Source organism: Phodopus roborovskii, unplaced genomic scaffold, assembly GCF_943737965.1.
Source record: "Phodopus roborovskii unplaced genomic scaffold, PHOROB, whole genome shotgun sequence".
Classification (NCBI taxonomy): Eukaryota; Metazoa; Chordata; class Mammalia; order Rodentia; family Cricetidae; genus Phodopus; species Phodopus roborovskii.
The window spans coordinates 8,125,175-8,145,330 of record NW_026126571.1 but is presented as its reverse complement, the minus strand read 5'-3'; the positions used below and the strand labels follow the sequence as shown (position 1 = coordinate 8,145,330).

Genomic DNA, 20,156 nt, shown 5'->3' with positions numbered 1-20,156 from the left:
ATATTTGGATTAAGGGTAATCCACAGCCTCTGGGCAATATACAGTTTAGCAGAACTGGGTTAATAATTAAGAGAGAGCTAGCCAATAAGATGCCTGAGCCATCCGCCAAGCAGTTTCTAATTAATATAAGTCTCTGTGTGTTTATTTAAGCAAAAATTGTGGTACCAGGTGGGGCAGAAACTCCAACATCAAATGGTGGCAGACCAATACACTCTTGACTACAAAGTATGTTGCATAAGGTTAAAAGAAGTGGTTAGGGTGCATGTGAGAGGACAGAGAGGGTAAAAGTGAGGAATGGAGGGAGGGAGGGAGGGAGGGAGAGCGAGAGGGAGAGGGACCTGGGATCGACATGTAAAATAATAAATTTAATAAATAAAAAAAAGTTGCTGAGGATGGACCCGCGGAAGCGCGTCCCCGGATTGGCTGAAGGGTCCTAGGAGCAGGAAGAGCCTGCTCCAAGGCCTGTGGGCTGCATGGCTGCAGCTCTGGGTGGTGGCGGGCCAGGCCTGGGGGCAGGCGAGCAGCTTGACTCAGGCCAGGGCTAGCCCAAGCCACTGGCCTACGGGAAGTCCCAGCAGGGCTTCCTGTCCAGCTTCTTCACTCAGGACCAGAGTTGCCCTCTCATGCTCCTGAAGACTCTAGAGACGAACCCATATGTCAAACTGGATGCGATGAGGCCCTCAGGCTGTGCTGTTAACGAAGGGAGACACTTCTCTAGCGAAGACTGATGGAAATGGCAGCGAAGGGTTTGAGGCTTCAACGTCTCAGATTGTTTTGTGCCCGGCTCACAAGAGCAGAGCCGTCATCCACGAGCTCAGCCATGCGTTCGATCATTGCCAGCTCATTTGCACTGGTTTACCAATGTCAGACATTTGGCATGCTCACAGATCCTCTGAGCCGCAAGCCTCGGTGGGGACTGTTATCTTGGAAATCTTCAGGTTGCATTTTGGATTAAAACAACACCATCAGACTTGTGTGCGGGTCATAGCTGTTCTTTCCATCTTGGCTGTTCAGAACATCAGTAGAGGCCCAGAATGCTGTGGAGGACATTTTTGAGTCTTGTTTCAATGACAGTGAGCCTTTTGGCAGGATCCCACATACTAAGATATATGCCCAGTATGCTCACAGGGACTTTCAGAACCGTCATCGCTATTTCTCAAACATAGGAAAATGGTGGTGGTTTGTATCCCTGAGCCTCAGGAACATACAAATGTATACAATGTAAATAATCAGTTAGGCACTGCCATAAAGTTCAGGAGGTGAAATGGTCTCAGACACAGAATGTATATACAATGTAAATCTTCTCAGACACAGAATGTATACAATGTAAATCTTCTCAGACACAGAATGTATACAATGTAAATCTTCTCAACAAAGAATGTATACAATGTAAATCTTCTCAACAAAGAATGTATACAATGTAAATGTTGTCAGGTTAAAAACTGTATACAATGTAAATGATCGGTTAGACACCCTGGATCCAGAATGTATCCAGTGTAATTGATGGGTTAGATACCATGGATCCAGAATGTATACAATGTAAACGATTGGTTAGGCATGGGATCCAGAATGTATACAATGTAAAAAAGTGCAGAAGGTGCTGGTTTTAGTATTTGACTACAAAATAATAAATAAATAAATAAATAAAGTTGGTTTTAGTATTTGACCACAAAATAAATAAATAAGGCAAAAGGAACTCCTTAAACTGTAAGGCAAAATTGGATGTTTATAGCTAGTCATTTAGTAAATAAGATAAATGAATGACATTTTTGTATTTTCCACAGTATACTTATCTTTTTAATGCTTTAATTTTATAGTTTGTAATTTTTATTATATGACATTATTTTAAATTTGATTATGAAATTGGGAAGCATGCGCCTGTGCGATAGTGGTGGGAGTGCAAAGTTAGTATTTATTTACAATGAGATGATCACATTACAGGACATTTGTGAGGTGTTGTCATGATTAAAAAGCAAAGAATGAAAGTCGGGAATAATTAAAAAAAAAAAAGTTGCTAAGACTGCACTGCTCTGGTTGATATTCAGCATTCATGAAAACAAGTAGATATTATTTGTTATCAATTAAAGATAAAGCACACTCCTCTTTTACCTAGTGTGTTTTGTTGGATTCTCATTTCTTATGTTATAGCTACTTTCATAGAAAAGCTATTTCTCAACTTTTTGACATGGAAGTCACTTAGGTAAACAATTAGGAAAATACAGATGAGAACATGATCATCACAGGTGAACAAACCTTAGAACACAAAACATTTAAATTATAAAAGTCTAGTTTATATGGATAAAACAAACATCTTACAGAATTAAATACATATTATCTTTCTTTTTATAAAAGACTAGATGCTTAATTTTTGAGTTCTGCAATGTCGACGGAAACCAGTAGATGGCACTGTGTTCCACGAGCTGACAATACAGGCAGAGTTGAGCCTGGTGATAAGCAGGCTGGGAACTAAATTTGGTTCCTGCTGCTTTCTTAACTGCTGAGTCAGCTCTCCTTCTGTCCAAGCCTCAATGCAACTCTTTTTCTTTAAATATTTTCCTAAGCACTAACTGCATTCATTTAATAAGAATCTTAGGCAAAATAATGCTCACATTCACAGGAGATGCTCCCCTTAGCCATGAATTTCTTAACGAAGGAATAGCCAATTTCATACCAAAATCAGCATGCTCTTATTGGGAGAGTCTCTCTTTTCATAATCAAGCTTTATTATGATTACCCTAGTGATATGCATTACAAAAAAAATGTGTGTTCATGGAATAAATCAAGATAAACATTTAATTTGTTTAACTATCAACTGAAGATTGATTTCTGGAAAAGCTGTCAAATCTACTGACTTAATAGGAACTTACCTGGTGGTTGTTATCTTCTACCTTTCTTTCCACAAAATGTATGATCTTAAAGCGATATGACAGCTGAGTTCTGATGGTTTAATTTGGAGAGATTTTTTTTTTTTAATCTTGTATAACTGTTTAAAAACTAACAGCAACAAAAACAAGTAAACACCAGAAAAATCAAAAATCAAATACTTCATGAGTGATCACAGTAGAGACCTGACTTCTTTAAGAACTGCTGTGATAAAGAACATGTATATAGAAAGTATAGGTAAACTCCAGAGTCACAGACTAGCCATATGCTATAGTTTCAGCATAAATTTCAATGCTAATTCACACAGGGAAGCCAGGTTCATTTAAAGAATAAATAGCAATGATTAGCTTCTCCAGCCTTGGTTGGTTTTCTTCACAGTAAATGATTTAACTTTTAAAAGAAAATTATTTAGAAGTAGTTATAAAGAGGGTATAATGTGGGAAATTCATTTTTGGTTACAATTTCAGGTGAGGTAAAAAGGTAGAGACACAGTAAGAATTACGGAGTCTGACAATAAAATTTTAGTAGAAATTGCTCAGCTTGTCTCAAGTAAGATTTTAGTTGTTTTTGTTTCCTGTGGTTCTAAATACCAACCTCCTGAATACTAGCTCTGAGCCTGAAAACCATAGGTGAGGGATAGCTTTTAACACAAGGAAAAGTGTAGTAGACTTGGAAAGCCATATTCACACCCCCTACGGTTCTCCTTCTGTGTTTCCCTTTGCCACTGAAAACATAGTCTTGTCTCCATCATGAACCTTCTTGTAAGCATTTCCTCCCACCCCCTGAGGTCTCTTCCCTTGCTCTATTTCATGTACTCCATCTCCCCATAGATATATTGCCCGCTTTATTCAATACAGTCATTTTACAAATTCCACAACAAATACTAAAGTACTATTGTATAGATTTAACATTTTTCATGAGCCTCTGAACCTACCTGTGCTGTGGAAATGAAATCTAAATGAAATGACTAGTGTTTTGTTTGTTTGTTTGTTTGTTTTTTGTTTTGTTTTGTTTTGTTTTTTTGGTTTTTTTTTTTTTTTTTTTTTTTTTGGTCAATGCTCTTATCTCATTTAATCTCATTGTAATGGAAGCAATACCTCGATGGATGGTGGTATTTGAGACTGTTGAGTATGGGAAAGCTGAAGTGATCTGAACAGTATATTCCTAAAGGCTTGTGTTCAACTGCATATATACTTCACTTGCCAACCTTAAAAATATTTATTGATATCCTTATTTTATTCATAACAATGTCTTTTAATAATTTAGAGTAACCAATATGATACATTGAAATCTCACGAATAAATAATAGCATTTATAGCTAATAGCATTAGCCATGTATAATGGTGACTTTTTTCGAGGAAGCTAATTGGATTGTGAGCTGGATAATTTTTTACTTTTATTTCTGATTTTGTAAAATGTTATTAAGCTAGTGTTTCCAAGTAGGTCCCCCAAATGACGTATGTGATGATTAATCGTGATTTCCTACTTCTTGGGGATTTAAAATCACCACAGAAACTAAACTCTGCGCATGCCTATAAGAGGTTTTTTAGATTAGGTCAATGAACTGGGAAGACAAACCATGAATGTACTGGGCACCATCCCATTAGAAGTTTCTAGAACTAATGAAAACACTAAGTTGTATGAGCACTGGAATTCACCTTTGCTTCTCCATGGAGGATGCAACGTGGAAAACTGCCCCATGATTTTTCCAGCATGACATCTCAGCTAGGATAGATTTTGTCGCTGGACTGTGAGCCAAAAAGAAATCCAACCTCCATTAAATTGCTTACTATTTTCAGGTAATAAATACATGGCACATTCAATTTTAACAGGGGGGAATTTAGCAAAAAAAAAAAAAAAAAATCCCTTTAAAACTTAAGAAAGCTAAGAAAAAATTAACCAACCCTAAAGCAAATGACTAAGGTAATACCATCCTGACCTAACATTTTTGGGGGGGCTTATTCCCCTAATGGTGACATTTCCACTGAAAACACTTCTGAGACTGTTTCTGACCTCAATCATGGCTCAAATGTATAATGTAGTATCTAGAAAATACTACTGAGATTTACAAAGAAAGCAGAGGTTATTAGTCTGCCCCAAATCTTTCTCTGATGTAAGCTCCATTCCCTTCTTTGAGCACTGATGTAATTGCGGATTTGTCATTAAAAGAACTATATACCGGAGCTTGGGCACAAGAGACATTTGAGAGGCATGGCCCCTTTCTTGGCCTAGCCATTAATAAAACGACTCAAACTTTTAATTGGCTCAATCAACATGGTTGTCAATAACTTTCTCACATATATCGAATCAATAATTAATCCTGGGCATAAAGAGACAATGGAAGGTGTAATTACTGGAAGTAAAAAGGCTAGCATTCATGAGTAGTGTCCCCTGGAAAAATCTATGTCCTTTTAAGAATAGTCAGGATGATAAGGAAAGTTGGGGGAATAGACGGCATTACCTTATTATTAAGCTGTTGTTTCATCTTCTATCCATGCCTGTCATCTGTTAAACAAAATGTGATGGGAAGAGGGGAGGAGGAGATTCTGCTGCTTCAGTCTGTTAATAATATTTATTTATATTACACAACAAGGCAGAGGGGCCTAGAAGCAAATAAAATTAATAAACAGCATGCTGCAAATATTTTTTCCTCCTTGCCTGCATTCCTTCCTTCCTTCCTTCTTTTCCGTTCCCTTCTCTTCCTTCTTTCCTTCCTTTTTGTCCCTCTCCTGTTCCCTCTTCTCTCCTAAACCCTTTAATAACTTGAAAACTTGCCATGTTATAACATTGACATTGTCTTGAAAATGTGGCTTCTGAATGGCTAAACACATTTTTATTTGTATTAACTGATATCTCAATCTTTGCTGTGCATCTTTCCTGTTCCTTTGAACTTCATTCCTTGTGTCGTTCAAATCATGCATCCTTTATCCCGTTCATGTCTCATCTCTGTATATGTGCCTTTGCATCTCCTGGGACAAAATTTAAGAAAATTTTAAAAAAAATCTAATCATGGAAGCTGCAGTGTGACATAGTGAGTCATCTTTCTTCTAATAGACCTAATTACTTACAGGGAGAGAGTCTCCCAATAAGAATATTGTGGATATTTGTTTTTAGGACTTCAATTAGAACCACTACCCTCAATGCTCCTTCATATTCATCCATGCATGCTTTACCAGCATGATTCCCAGTACCCCCAATTGAAATCGTCATTCCTTTGGTTAGGTAGTTCCTCCTCATTGACCTGGCAAGGTCTAGTAGGCCATCTGTCTTTCTGGGTCTCCTACTTTGCCTCCTCCCGTCCCCCCCCCCCTCCCGTCTGATATTCATTTGCCATCTGAGTACCTCAAATCACCTCTTCCTCAGCTTCACTCTCCTAGACCTCGTCATTATTACTGATATGAATCAAACAATCCTTTTCAGAGGGCACTACTATTTTCACTTTGAGTTTAGTCCAAAACTGCTTTACTAAGTGCTTAAAAGACAAAACATTCTGCCATAGGAATAAGTTAGGTAGTAGGAATAATTTCATTTCTAAGCTCCTAATAATATAACCATACATTCTTCCAATTATTTTTTTAATATCCTAGTAATTTGGAACTGGTGGTTTACTAGAATGACTTCCTATTACCTTGGTGACATTCTAACTCCCTAGGATTTAGATCATTGTGTAATGATCTGTTAAATAATAACACAACCCAGGAAGATAGAATCTGTAGTGGAACTTTGAGAAAGGATGTTTCAAGTGACTCCAAGGAATCAAATATATTTTCCTATAAAAGTAATAAATGCCACTGGGTATCTTAAAATTCTTATTATTTTTGTTCTGTATTAATTCTATGTGATGGAATGCCAATATGACTTTCCAATGATATTGAAGTAAATGTCCATTACATTTTACATGTAAATAAACAGTTCAGGAATCAGTTGAGAAATAAGATTCCCTTTCAACATTTAGGTTATGTGTGTCCATGTTAATGCCCCTTTTAAGTGACTTCGGAAGCCAGGAAATGTGAATTTATCTTATTGGAGCCATAACAGATGAGACTTGCTTACTCATCTATCTTTCATAGTTAGTTAACCTCCATAAAGGAAGACAAAATATGAACACAAACTCCTCCAAAGAAGGCATGTCATCAGGGGCTGAGTGACTGGTTAGAATGTCAGTGATATAGCAATCTTAGACTAGTGTAAAAGCAGAACCTCGTTGCAATTTATATTAGATGTGGCTTAGCCGTTAATGAGCCATTCTTTGGCAAAATCTGTGTCAATCATAACATTCTGTGACTAACAGAGAAAGCTAGACCTAACAAAAGCATTACATCATTTTGAAAGGTATTAACTTAAGCCCTACTTCCATCAATCAAGAGGAGGTAAATGGTTTCAGATAGCATGTGAGGTCAATTGCTGAGATTTCTTCACCATACTGTAACCAGGTACTGAATGTTCTCACAAAGGTATGTTAAAAGGTTTTTGATTTATCACTTTCTTTTGTTACCAAAACCTGCATCCACATTGGAACATGACATTCTTAATGGCTGAAGTCTATGTTCCTAGATCATATTCACTTATGTTTGGTTTCAGAAGAAACTTTCTCATATTGCCTTTGATAACAGGTGTATATGTTTTGACACAGAAAATATACATAGGTATGAGTCCAAAAACAAATTGTCTGTCAATATACATTTTCTTTCTTTTATTGTTTGAACAGTCTCTCGAGGCCAGCATTTTGTATTTATTTAGGATATCCTAAAGCAATGATGGTCATGAGTAATTACCAGGTTTTGTCTTACTTTTCAGAGAGCATGAGCTGTGAGAACAAGCCCTACTTACATTGTCTCTTTTTCAGCCTTTCTACTCATTGTTCTTAACTTCCCCCAAAGTTTGGACTATCTTTTCTCAATTTAAGTTCTTATTCCCTCTGGGATCTATTAACTACTTTAAAAACAAACCTATCACTGCAATGCCATAAACACATGTTAATTTATTCAGAATAATTTATGCCTTTTGTGGTTTTTAAACTTTTATGAAGAACTCCTTGATAGAAGACTAACACTAGGAAAAAAAAAACATTTAAAATTCCAAAATTATATTAAAATTTGTGTCGCTTCTGCAATAAATGCTAGTGTAATTGGGTTGAATTATGTTGGAAATTTGATGAAAAGATGGTGAGGAAAGAAACCATAGAGTGAAGGGATGGATATGTGCATGGGAAGGGATGTAAAAAGCCACCACAGCAGGAATGTGAATTAGTGGGCTATCTATTAATACAGCTATCAGTATTAGAGTAGGAAACCGTATTAAGGAAAATAAGTAACACTGGGTGGCGGATGAGAATATTCAAAAAATATTAAATGCATAATCAGAAATTCTTCTTTATTGGCCAGAAAATAGCTAGTCATTGATTTGTCCTGCAGACACATGCTAAGATGGAGATAGTACTAGAGTTAGAATGCTCTGAGTTACTGGTACTTATATGTTCATCACTAAAACAAACAGTATGTTGAGATTGATGTATAAGGAAGTGTGGAAAATCTTCATAAATGGTTCACTGTAATATTGTGAGTTGTATTGGTGACTCAATTGTATCTCTACAAACAAGATTTTAAAAATTATATACTTTATCTGAACCTGAATTGGGAACAAATATACAGGCTTTAGAGAAACCTGTCTTTCTCTTTATTTGCTGCATATTACTTTGTGCAGTACAAAATAATATCTGAAAAATAACAATATAAAATGGTTACATCTATATTTTTATTTATTTTTAATTTTTTTCTTATTTTACATCTCGATCCCAGTTTTCTCTCCCTCCTTTGCTCCCTCCCTCCCATGCCCCCAACCATCCTATATTTATATTTTATAACACTTAATTGTTGTATAAGTATGTGGAAATGCACCTTGGAGAGTGTTTTCTGAGAAGAACATGTACATGTATTTTTACATGGTATGTTGATTACTCTTGGTTGTCAGCTTGACTACATCTGGAATTAGCTAAAATCCTGTGTCACTGGGAAGTCCTGTGAGGGAATTTTAGTTATTTGAACCATTTGTGGTGAGAGGACCCATCTTAAATTCAGATCACTTTATGTTGAAGCATATAGCATACCCTAAATCTGGGTAAGTATGTGTCATACAGGCTGGTTCAATAAAAAGTTGAATGGCCAACAACTAGGCAGGATTTTCAGGACAGAGAGGAGTGTGCGAAGAAGGGAAGAGTTACAAGGTTCCATGAGGTGTAGAGTACATAGGATGGCCATCCATAGATGAAGTGAAGGGACCTTAGGACAGCACAAGGATGAACAGAAATTGGTTAAATAACATAAATTATGTTATTTGAACTAGCTGGAGTTAAGACTAAGCTATTGGCCAAGCTTTCATAATAAATATAAAATCTCTGTGCAGCTATTTAGGCATACATTTATCTATCTGCCTATGCATATATATACCTATATACATATGTACATAGACATGCATAAGCATATATGTCCATATGCACACATATTCCTATACATGTAAACATTATATATGTGTGTATGTATATATATACATATGTATATACATATACATATGTATATATATACAAATATATATATACATATATATATTTGGTATATTTGGCTAGATAGATACAGTGAATATTTCAATTTACTTGGAAATGCTATATGTATACACACACATATATTTATAGTTACACACATATATGGGGATTTTATACATTCATATATATACATATATGTGTGTGTATACATATATATGTACACACATCCACACACACATATATGTGTGTGTTTTATTGGCTCTGTTCTTCTCTAGATAACACTGACCACCACCTGTATTATATGAAGATGAGATGGAGACATATAGATCTTGAAGTTATTCACATAAGACTAAGCACAGATGTTAGCTGTTGTCATCTTTAACTGAATAGATCTAGTGAATATGCCTATTTACTTGGAAATTCTAGCGCAACTCTAATATGTACAAAAAGTAGTTTCACAAGTTGATATCCTACTACAAGTAAATCTGATTTATAAAGGAATTATATCATTATGTTTTCAATTATGGGCATATCATGTGTGTATATGTGGGTGCACATGAATACACTACTCTTGGAGGCCAGAACTCTATGATGTACCACTGAAGCTGCAATAAACACAGTTATGAGATGCCTGGCGTGCGTGGTAGGCACGGACTGTGGGATCTCTGCAAGAGCAATAGGCACTCTTAACTGCTGAGCCATGTCTCAAACTTAAAGCCAGTGTTAACACTGTCCTCATAAAAAGTGTGTATGATTTATTTGTGTCTTTATCCATATATTCTTAAACAATCCTCATTTAATAAGAAATTTAGTTTATGGGAACTTCCAAATATCAGATCTTATATTACCATGATGTAGTCGACATAATGAAAAGTATTTATCACTGTGCATTTATTATTTTGCATATTTATTTAAATTTCCTTCAATTTTGGTTAATGTGTATTTTCTGGTGAAGAATCAAATATGGGTTACTTAGGACATTGCATTGTATTTAATCGCTTTGTTGTTTAATTCCCTCACTGCTGCGATTGAATACTTGACTAAAGCTAGAAAGGACATGGGTCTTGGTTACAGATACAGTCCATTACGGTAGGCAGACATGTCCGCAGGAGCTTAAAGCTGCTTCTCACATTCTGCCTTCAGTCAGGAAGAAGAAAAATATCAGTACTGTCTTGTACTTAGCGTGCAATTTTCTTTGTTTTGTTCTGCAGTACAGAACACTAAAGTCTATGAAATGGTGCCACTTATATTTTGGATGGATGCTCCCACCTCAACTAATCTAGTATGAAAATCCCTCACAGTCCTTCGCAGAAATTTGTCTACAAAATAATTATAGATCTGTCAGGGTGATGAGCAATACTATCTGTCACAGTCACCTGTGTCCTTTGCCAGTATCAGCTCTAATACATTCTCATCATTTTGAACAATGCTAACAAATCAGAGGTGTGTAACAAAAAAAAAAAAAAAAAAAAAAAAAAAAAACTCAGTTACTGAACTGTTTCTTCATTCCTTTTCCTTGCATTATAATTATGTATGATTTTTGGTGTGAAAGAAAATTATTTTCTCTTACTATATCAAAGATTGGATGACTGCACTCTGGGTATGAATGCTGGAAAACAGGTTTCTAGATTATAAAAGTTACATCATTTCTATTCTGTTTCCTTTTCTTTGCCTATGACTTGGAGAAAACCCTTAGCTATTGTTATAGTAAAATCATTGGGGGTTGGAAGGACAGTTCGGTGGTTAAGAACACTTGTTGCTCTTGCCAAAGACCCAGGTTCTTTTCCATCAACCACATGAGAGTTCACAACTGTCCAAGCATCCTGTGGTGGGGGATCTAACAATAGTATTCTGCTCCTCCTGGATATAGCCATGTACATGGTGCACATACAGATATGTAAAGAAAACACTGTCATGCCCAAAATGAAAGTTAAAAATATCATACTCACAGTCACCCAGAACTTCTTCCAGGCAACTCTATCATAGTGCTTGATATTCTAACAAACAAAAATAATTAAACTTGAGCATTTTGCAATATTCTAAAACACATTAGATAGGTGGGCACCTAGTTTTAAGATATAACTAGACCTTGAATTGACTATTTCCTGCCATCTACTCCTCCTGAGTGAGTTTGCTTCTTTTTGTTCCAGACTTTTCAATATTGCTGTTAATTCTCTAGGGTGACTGTCCTCCAGTTTCTTCACATGGGCACTTAGGGCTATGAACTTTCCTCTAAGCACCGCTTTCAAAGTGTCCCATTAGTTTGGGTATAATGCTTCTTCATTCTCGTTGAATTCTAGGAACCTTTTTATTTATTTCTTCATTGACCTAGGAATGGTGCAATTGTGCATTGTTCAATTTCCATGAGTTTGTAGGTTTTTGGCAATTTGTGTTGCTGTTGAATTCTAACTTTAAAGAATGGTGGTCTGATAAGACACAGGGTTATTCCAATATTTTTGTACCAATTGAGGTTTACTATATTGCCAAGTATGTAGTTGATTTTAGAGAAGGTTCCATGTGGTGCTGAGAAAAAGCTACATTCTATAAACTTCGGTTAAACCAAATTGGGTCATAACTTCTGTTAGTTCCTTTGTTTCTTTGTTAAGCTTCTATCTGGTGGAGCTGTCTACTGTTGAGAGTGGGGTGTTGACAATTTCCACTATATGTGTGTGAGATTTTGTGTAAGATTTGAGTTTCAGTAATGTGCATGCCTTTGTATTTGAGGCAAAGATGTTCAGAATTGAGACTTCATCTTGATGGATTTCTGCTGTGATGAATAAGAAATGACCTTCTACATCTCTTTTGACTGATTTTAGTTTAAATCTAATTTGTAGGTATAAGGATTGCTACACCTGCTTGTTTCTTGGTTCCATTTGATTAGAAAGTCTATTCCCAACCCTTGACTCTGGGGTGACACCTGTCTTTGAAGTTGAGGTGTTTCTTGTATGCAGGGGAAGGATGAATTCTGTCTTTGTATCCATTCTTGTTAAAAGGATGTCTTTTTATAGGCGATTTGAGACCATTATTATTGAGGGATATTAATGACCACTGATTGTTAATTCTTGCTTGTGTTGGATTTGCTGTTGGTGGTGGTGTTGTATGTGGATTCCTTCCCCCTACCCCCACCCATTTTTCTTTTGCTTGTTGGTGAAGTGGGATTATCTAGAACCTGAGTGGTGGAGGAGGGGACTGACTCCTTCAAGCTTTTCTCTCACTTCTGTACATGTACTGTGTGTTGTGTACACTTATCACACACACATACACACACACACACACACACACAATTATCAAAGGAATAAATGGATGGATGAAAAATAAAAATCATCTTAAACATGTAAGTACTTAAAAGAGCATTCAAGTGTGCCCATTTTACCATCACGTCTCTTCTGTTTTTAGGTATCAGAATTAGTATCAGAGAATCACTATATAGAATGAAAAGAGTTTATCATGACCTAGCCAGTATGACTGAATCTGTAAACATTCATAAGCATCACCTTCAAAACATACCATACCTGGATCTTACATGTTTCACATGTTTTAACATGTACACCATGGTCATGGAAAATGGTATTGCAGCAACATCAACTCTCCTTCTTTGTAGAGACTGGAGTTAAAACAAATCATTATTTCTTGAAATTACTACATTTATTTGTGAGGACAATCAATATAAAAATTTGTTAAAAGAAGATAATTAAAAATTTAGTCTTAGTTTTATATTTCTAATGCCTATCTGCAATTTTAAAAATACAGTTTAAGTATACATACATATATATATGCATATATAGAATACAACTTGAAGAATAAAATGCTGTTTTTGACATTCATCTTTCCTTGAAAGTATTTTCAAGTTAATAAGAAAACATGATTTATGGTGAGAGATTTACACAATAAAAACAAAATTTAACTAAAAAAAGTTAAGAGAAGAAACATGTACAATATGAGAAAATAGTTTAAGAACCTTGGTCATAGCCCCAAGATAAACATTAGGAAAATGAGTTAAACCAAAGAATTAATAAAAGTGACATGTTAGAATAGAATATATTAAAACATAGATTTGGTTGGCAATTTTAGGATTTTCAATAACAATATACCTATAGCTAAAGTAACAACATAAAAGTGATGAATTGCGAGAGGTGAGTCATGACTAGAGATTTGCAGAAAATAGGAAATTATAAACTTAGAAACCTTTATTAGTATTTTTATTTAAATTAGAAACAATCTTATTTTATATATCAATCCCAGTTCCCTCTCCCTCACACCCTCCCATGCGCCCCACCAACACCTATCCCATCCCTATTCATGCTCCATTGAATGGGTAAGACCTTCTGTGAGGAGGGCTCATCAAAGTTTGTCACATCATTTGGGGCAGGGCCTAGTCTCTCCTCCATATTTCTAGGCTGACAGAGTATCCCTTTATGAGGTATCGGCTCCCAATATCCATTTGTACACTAGGTATAAATACTGTTCCATTACTAGACCAAGACCTAACTGCCAAGAGAAATCTGACACTAGAGAAATGTCCAGAGACCTACAAGGATGACCCCAACTAACAATCTGAGCAACAGTGGAAAGGCTACCTTAAATTCCCTTCCCTGATAATGAGATTGATAACTAATTTATATGCTATCATTGAGCCATCATCTAGTAGCTGTTGGAAACAGAAGCAGACAGCCACAGCTAAACACTGAGCTGAACTCCTGGAATCCAATTGCAGAGACGGAGGAGTGATAAGAAAAGGGGGCAAGACCAGGCTACAGAAACCCACAGAGACACTGACCTAAACAAGGGGGAACTCATGGACTCCAGACTGATAGCTGGGAAACCAGCATTGGACCAACCAACTCAGACCTCCTGAAAGTGGGTCTCAATTAGAATGTCTGGGCAGTCTAAGGGATCTCTGACAGTGGAACTAGGATGTATCTCTGGTGCAGGACAGCACTTCAGGAGTACATTCCCCATGGAGAGATACCCCCATAGCCTAGAGGCAGGAGTCAGAGCTTAGTCCCTACTCCTAAGGACTTGACAGATTTTGGTGATCCCTCCTGGAAGGTGTCACCCTCCCTGTGGAGTGGGGTTGAGGTGGGATGGGAGGGCGGTCTGGGGTCATGAGAGGGAGGGAAGGAGAGGGAACTGGGATCAATATGTAAAATAAGAAAATATATTATTTTTATTCCTTTGTCAAGACAAGACATCATTGTATAGACTGACTAGCCTAGAAGTCATTACGTAGATCTGAGGTTTATCTAATACTACATGCTACTAAACAAGGCAAATCCTATATACCAATTTGAAGAAATCAAAAATGTAATGTGTGAAGCAACATTTTTCATTCAAAGATAGCACACAATATTTACTTATAGATAGGTATAATATATTACGAGTAAGTAGATTTTGTTACAGTGATCACTGTTCAATAGATCACCTGCAATATTTGGGCAATGTAAATAAAAATAATGTTGTGAATATAGAGCTAGCCTCATCTACAATAGTTAGACAATGTCTCAAAACAATGAATTGAAAAATCAGTTTATTCTTGAGTATCACAGATTATAAGTGGGAATGATATCTGAGAAAATAGTAAAACAATAACAAAATTGCTTATAGCCATCGTATCTAATAAAAATGTGCAGAATAGATAAAGGTTCTAGAGTTGGCCAGTATCCTGGACTGAACATAGTTCAAATTGTCTGTCTTAAAATGGGAAGGTTTAAATGGATGACCATGTGGTATTTGATAACAATTAGTATGTTCATCCCTAGAGAAGATTACTTTTCATGCTCTCAATATTCTTAAGTTGCCTGTAGTTCCTTGTGTAGGATTGAAGCCTCTTGTGTTCACATTATTATACCTATTGCTGATATCCTCACATACATATTAGTATGTGAAAAATATTAATGAAAAAAGAGAATGAATTTGAAAGAAGAGAAAGAAGGAGTATGTGGGAAGGTTTAGAGGGAAGAAAGTTAGGAGGAAATGATGCAATTGTAGTACTTCACAAAATGAAATAAAACCAAAGTTACTAAGATAATTTTATAGTCAGAAATGCAGGAACTGATCTACAGACATTCCTCACTGCTGGCAGTGTCTTTGCCTAATAAAAGCTTAATTTTGTAGCCCTCACCTTATCAGCCACTATGATCGGCTAAGGCTTGGTTGTTTCCTTATAAACATACACTCCTGAGTTAGTTTACTACTGAACACATGCCACTAAGATATTCTAGTTCATACCATACCAAGACAGCCTTAGTCTAACTTGTATCAGTCAGTGCACAGGTTAATTTTGTCCAACTAGATTTCAGTTTAAAATAATAAAACAACAGTGAATGGAAAGTAAGGCAGTTCATTTATAGCTTGCTGTATCACAGGTGTGGATTATCATCAGTTTGATTTGGTGGAGACTCAAATGGGACAACAATAGATAAGAAACAAAAGCGAAGACTTCATCCAGTCATTGGCTAGAGACAGCTGGTACGAGGTAGCTGGAGACGAGCTGAGTAGATGGGGGCCCAATGTGATTGACTTGGGGAACATAGCCGGCATTTGCTTCACAGCACATGATGGATTGTGTGTGGAATGGATTCTAATTGGTCTTAATAATAAAAACCCCAAGTCAGATAAAGTGGTAAACAAGCTATGAGCTCCTATCTCCTCCCTCCTGCCTTATATTTCTTCCTCTGCCCAGCCACATACCTTCCTGTCTCCACCTCCCTAGTGCTGGGATTAAAGATGTGTGACTCCTAACTACTGGGATGAAAGGAGTAAGCCATCACCACCTGCTCTATTTCTCTTTTAGACTATATTAATTTTATGTAGCCCAGGGTGGCCTTGAACTCATAGAGATCCATCTGCCCTTGCCTCTGAGTGTTGAAATGTGCCACCACTGCCTGACCTCTTTGGCTAAGGAGTGGCTTAGTTCCACACTCTGATCTTCAGGGAAGCTTTATTGGTTAGTTAGATCACAAACAAAACATCACAATTATACATACTGAAGTTGTCAGCTACCACTTGACTATATGGATCTTACTGTTAGAAGGATGTATTTTTCCTTCCTGGTGTGAAAGTTTGTGGCTATGAATTAAAGCATTTTTTCACAAAAATTTCAGGAAATTGTGTCTGTGTGATCTTCTCACAACTGAGGTTGAAATCGAACATGGCCAATTCTGGATTTTTTTTCCCTTAAACATTACACTGTGTTGCTGGTGTGTTAAAACCAAGTGAACACTGGACAGGGCCAATTAGGAACCAAACCTTTAAATATATGAGCCTCGGGGGCCATTCTCATTCTAACCACCATATCCTATCTGTATGATTATAAAAATGTAGGTCACAAAATTTGGAACTACAGTGAATTATGTAATAAGTATGATAGGGGTTGCTTTTTGTGGAACACTTCCAGAGCGATATGTAACTAAGGCTATGTTTTCATTGTGAAGGAGTATGCGTAGGGATATGTGAAAGAGAGCTAGATTGATAATGGATGCATCCTCTTGATATGCTTTCTTGTTCCTCAGATAAGCTGTTTTCCTTTTCTTCTTCACTTCTTGAAGATTTTGTCTGCTTTATGTCCTGAGAGTCTTCTTTTCCTTTTTACTACGAGCCTTTTGGCCGGTTTAACATAACAACTGTCTAGGTAAATAAAACAATCCCAAAAGTCAGCATTCACAGAGATTTTGCCAGTTACTGATCATGAGATGGAAATTTAGCTGTGTTTGTTTAACACTGAGTATATTTAACATTTCTTTTTACCTTGGAAATGAACGATCAATAAATTCAGAAGGCAGAGAGGCATTTGTTTTTGACTAAGTTCTTTTGTCCTCCACTCTTCCGCTTTGTCCTTTTAGTGGTGAAGGCATCCAGCAGGGAGAAGGTTGAGAGAGAACTTTGCTCTTGGCTGATGACGGTCACACTCAGACTGGCTGATTTGTAACAGAAAGCAAATTGGTCCACTTAGGGCTCCAGCTCTGTGCTGCCAAGATGACTGAAGTGGTAGAGAAGTGGATAGAGTGTTGATTTCTCTGAAGGAACGCCATGCCACAGTATCCTGCCAAATTCCGTCCAGTACTCCTTTTACTGAGATAGGAATTACTCAAGGGAGAACATAGCCTGTTTTAAATCACAGGAACACATATTTTTTACATTTTCTTATGCCAGTACAATTTCACCTATAATTCGTTTGTTTTTGGCCAGTCTTTTATTTTGTATATGGTGGAAGATTTTTGTTCAATAGATTTTTGTTGTTACTTGCTTATTTTGTTTCTCAAAGACAATTATAGACAGAACCAATTTAAAGACAAACACTAAATAATCGAGAAAGAGAAAACGGTAAAAGCACGCATGTATAAACTATGACGCATGTTTAAAATAAGTTGTAGATCTTTTTAGCCATCATTTATATTATGATGGAAAAACACAAAATCTGTACATCAAGTCCCCCTTTACCATATTATTCACATTGTGCACTCTCTTCACTGTGGCATTTCTTCATCTGCTGTTTGTTTGTTTGTTTAGTTATATTTTTGTTGTGGCTTGGTCCTTAAAAGATTAAGATAGAGCAATGAGCGGTGTCGATGCACAACTTTAATGCAAGGTCTCTGGAGGCAGAAGCACAAAGATCTCTGTGACTTTGAGACTAGCTTGGTCTACAAGAGCAAGATCCAGGCCAAGCTCCAAAGGGACACAGAGAAACCAAAAAACCCTGTCCTGAAACCCACAACCCAAAAAGAATCGATTGCTTGAGAGAGGGAGAGAACCTCACAGATACAATTTTTGAAATTCTAGCCCTTGTATATCTGATAATACCAGCTTGCTTCTATAAGAGGAAATCCAAGTGTGGAGATGATAAGAATTCATCCCTGGTCACCAATTCTAAATAATAAGCACGCGCCTGAAGGAAGTCCTCACTCTTACAACGTGGAAGCTGCACATGTACCACACATCTTCCAAGTATCCCACTGTGCTTCTCTTGCTAGCATCTTTGTTGCAGTGCCCACTTGCACTATATTGTTCACTTATTTACTTCCCTCTGCACCCTTGGCATTGCCGCTGCTTTTAATCATGTTCAGTTTCACAAGGTTTCATGCGCATTAATTAAAAAGGATATCAAGAGCATTAATTAAATATTCGCTAGACTACCCAAAGTGTCTCTTTGTAGCATCCCAATATATAATCTTCCAATTTTACACTCCACAAGCTATCCTGCCATGTGACTGTGTTGAACGTATTCAACATGCCACTTTATTCCTATTATACAAATGTGGATTCTTTACCAGGCTCTCAAAATATTTAAATTTGATGTTCATATACAACTTCTTCTTCAGAAACAGAATTATGATGTAATTAAAAATGTGAAACCCAATGTTTTACAAGCTTATCGTGCACAAAAGGACTTTGGGAGCACATTCCCCATGGGGGGGGGCATACTTCCTTAGCCTAGAGGCAGGAGGGATGGCCTAGACCCTGCTCCAATTGACTTGACAGATTTTGATGATCCCTCCTGGAAGGTATCACCCTCCCTGTGTAGCAGGGGGGATGGGCATGGGGTCCGGGGGCATGGGAGGGAACTGGAATCGATAAAAAATAAGAAAAAATAATAAGTGTATGTAAGAAAGAATTTAATAACAGATATATGGTTAAAACTAGGACTGTAACTCCATTCCAAGTTGGAGTTATGTATAGTCTCATGTATATATGATATATAGGTAGAATTAAGGGAATGGGGAAACCATTATTTTTAATTCCTTAGTTGTTTGTTACATGTCACGTTATCACATGTGGAAAGTTTCTGGATCGATAGTAAGTATTGACCTGTTCTTCCTTTCTTGTGTATGAGATAGCATGCTCCTCATTTCTTTAAGGACAGACATGTGACATGTTTCATTAATACAATGTCAACAGAATTAGATGTGGCCGTTTGCATTAGGGGCTTGCATCACTCTTCTTGGTTTCCCTTTTTCCATAATAAAATCTTGCCCTGGGTAGGTATCATAGCTCCAGGTAAAATAATAATAATAATAGTAATAATAATAATAATAATAGTAATAATAATAAAAGAAAGAGAGGAAGAAAGAAATCACTAATGACATTAAACTTTGTAACTGGTTGTCAAAATATCCACAGAAAAGTCTTCAAAATTAACTAGTTCATCTGCTAAAGTTCCCATCATCTATCTTGCTGTGTGTGTGTGTCTGTGTGTGTGTATGTATATATCAGTTATTTGTATATCGGATGATTGTCTTCAGGGGGCACAAATGAAAGCATTTATGAAGAAGTGTCATCTTTGTCCTCCTCAATTCCCCTGACTTCCTCCTATTTTCAAATCTACAGATACCCATTGAGGAAAACGATCATGAAATGTATATAGTCCTTCTTACCCTCTCTACAAAAGAGAAGGTCAATAATAAAGGAGCAACAATGACCTAAGGTTAAAAACACAATTCCCTCTGGTAAGAGAAAAAATTGTAAGAGAGTACAACATGCTTTATAAATATTTAAACACTTGGTGATGCTTTTTAAAGCAGCTACAGATTCTCTGTCTCTGTCAGGCAATCAACCTATGACTATGAATAAATAAATGCTTGTGTTCTCTAAGTGAGTTCATTGACAAATTAAGGCTGTTGAACTTGCTAATACTTCATACGCTTCCTAAAACTAAAAGTAGATTCTATCATTGATTCCTTTGTACATTAACATACAGTATATTCAAACACAAAAGACACAGACCAGGGTATCTCCTATT

General features: G+C 36.6%; 1 pseudogene; it reads left to right on the top strand.

Annotated features, from left to right (window-relative positions):
• The first annotated feature begins 473 nt into the window (after positions 1-473).
• On the top strand, positions 474-1,225 carry LOC127235825 (mitochondrial inner membrane protease ATP23 homolog; annotated as a pseudogene).
• The last annotated feature ends 18,931 nt before the right edge of the window (positions 1,226-20,156 follow it).